Source organism: Penaeus vannamei, chromosome 3 (assembly GCF_042767895.1).
Source record: "Penaeus vannamei isolate JL-2024 chromosome 3, ASM4276789v1, whole genome shotgun sequence".
In the NCBI taxonomy this organism is placed as follows: domain Eukaryota; kingdom Metazoa; phylum Arthropoda; class Malacostraca; order Decapoda; family Penaeidae; genus Penaeus; species Penaeus vannamei.
Genome location: NC_091551.1, coordinates 41,938,600 through 41,941,099, shown reverse-complemented (window position 1 = coordinate 41,941,099; position 2,500 = coordinate 41,938,600). Strand labels below are relative to the sequence as shown.

Here is a 2,500-nt window from a genome sequence, read left to right as displayed (position 1 = left end):
AAAATGCGATTGTTTCATAAGTGTTTCTACGTTGCAGAATTCACTTATTTGGTCGCATCTATTGTTTTTTTTTTTTTTTTTTTTTTTTTTTTTCTCTCAGTCTTTCTCTCTCTCTCTCTCTCTCTCTCTCTCTCTCTCTCTCTCTCTCTCTCTCTCTCTCTCTCTCTCTCTCTCTTTCTTTCTTTCTTTCTTTCTTTCTCTCTCTCTCTCTCTCTCTCTCTCTCTCTCTCTCTCTCTCTCTCTCTCTCTCTCTCTCTCTCTCTCTCTCTCTCTCTCTCTCTCTCTCTCTCTCTCTCTCTCTCTCTCTCTCCTCTCTCTCTCTCTCTCTCTCTCTCTCTCTCTCTCTCTCTCTCTCTCTCTCTCCTCTCGTTTGCTATGTAAGTTGCTACTTATAAATGCCATAAGAATATTTTTTTATTTTGCAGAAGCAAGTGTTGACGGAGATCACCATGTACCGTGGTACAAGAAAGCGTACTACTGTATCTGTGGGTTTGATGTTTCCAAAAGACGCTGAGGTGAGTTTTTAATACACAAAAAGAATAACTAGAATCGTATATGTACTAAATATTCATGCTAAGTACAAGCAGTAAGACATTGCAAGGGAAATGGGGCTTCATTCACTACATTAATGAAGTATTATTAAATACGAAATTTTGTAAGGCTTATAAATTGACATTTTTCCTGAAGCTGATGATCACAAGACATTTTCAGACACTCACTACTTTTTTTTTTTTTAGATGTCATATGTGACGAGATGATATAATATAGGAAATCATTGTTATGATAATTTTCTCAACGATTTCTGCCTACCAGGAACAAGCAGTTGCCATGAACGAACATTTAGCAGAACTGACGAACCTTCACCAAGAAACGTGGGAGAAGTATTTACTGAACAGTATGCTGGTTGTCATCCTCGTAGCCGCTGTTGCTCTCTTTGTTTACTTTTCCATCAGTCCCTTCACAGAGGAGGAAGTTCGTGACATCCAACGGAGGAAGTTAGAGGAACTCGGCTATTATGATGTTCTTTAATATTTGAGTAAACCAAAACAATGTGTATACGTAAATGTATGTGTAAAAACGTGTACAAAATCCAGTTATGAAGGCTGTGTATCTAGATTTCTGCTCTAATTTTGAGTTAGATTTGGTGTATTCTAAGTGAATTTTTAAACTACTTGCCAGACAAGGTTAGTAGAGTTCAGATTTTTTTCTTATTTTTAAAGAATGCTTGTGCAAGATGCAATCGTGAAGACTGTATATTAAGGCATATGTTTTTTTTCTGATTTAAATATAGTTTAATCCAGATGAATATATCAACATTAGAAGCTCAAACGTTTTTTTACCCCATTAAATGTAAACCGGTTTATTTTAGTGTTAATTATCCTCAGCTTTATCAAAATTATTTCCTGAATGAGTTGCAAATCAATGGTTTGCATTTGGATCGTAAATGTTGGAATTAATATGATTTAGTTTATATCACTGCGCATATTTTTTTCATTTACTTGCTGAGGTTAATTCACGTTTTCGCAATATTGGAATGTTGAAAATTTCGTCAATGGGGTAAAAGTCCCAGGATTGTTAACATGAACAACAGTCAAGTCAAACGGCTGCTTGGTAAAGATACTTAGTTAATCTTATACTTAAGTTTGTATGTTTTATGAAAAAAAAAATGTTTGTCGTTACGATGGAGATCATTGATCTTTGTTGATTGTTACTGTATTTTGTGAAATAAATCGCGCAAAGCAAAATAACTGTTTGCCTGAACCATTATATATTGTCACGCAACGCCCATTGGAAATGAAAGTAGGGCGCTTGTCACAACAGTGTATATATTATAATAGACATATTTTATACATAATTTATAATAGCGAAGTATTTCGATTGCTCTGTTATCTCATGTTTTTCGCTAGTTATATTCACTAGTTTATACCAGAATAAGGTTTGCAGAACATCAGATTTTAGAGATTAGTAAATATTGTTATTACAGTTTAGGCGACATTTATTTTATTCCTGGTTTACGATCCGCCGCACTTGCTTTTCCCGATTTTCGAAAAGGAATGTAATTGAGAAATCGACTTTATTTTATTCCCGCCGAACCTAATGGGATTTAATTCCGATGTGAACAAAATGAAAATATTTGTAAAACCAACTTTTTTATTTTACCGCCGATGTTCAATAGAGTTATATCTTGTAAATCTTGTAAATAAATCAATGCAGATGTAACTAAAACTTGATGGTAACCGCCGTTTGTCTCAAGTACAATGTCACCGGTTCTGCCAAAGATCATTCCTGTCTATGAACACATGAACAATACTGATTTCAGGCATAATGTAGTTTTGTCATCGATATTTCATTTAATTTTCTACCGCCTGTCACATGTTTCCAGATATCAATTAAATGTTCTAAAAATAAATCCAAAACGCCCATTTATTTCTGTTTTGATTTTGCTACCGCCTGTCAGAGGTTTTCAGATAAAAAAGCCGTAAATCAAGGAATGAAATAT

The 2,500-nt window shown here is 34.4% G+C and overlaps 1 protein-coding gene across 1 annotated transcript in view; it reads right to left on the bottom strand.

The window, feature by feature from the left end:
* Positions 1 to 2,283: 2,283 nt before the first annotated feature.
* Positions 2,284 to 2,500, bottom strand: part of LOC138868052 (uncharacterized) — a 1,302-nt gene continuing 1,085 nt past the window's right edge. Inside the window, exon 2 of the mRNA XM_070145499.1 lies at positions 2,284 to 2,500. This exon is cut by the window's right edge and continues 695 nt beyond it. The gene's annotated coding sequence lies outside the window, so the exon portion shown is untranslated.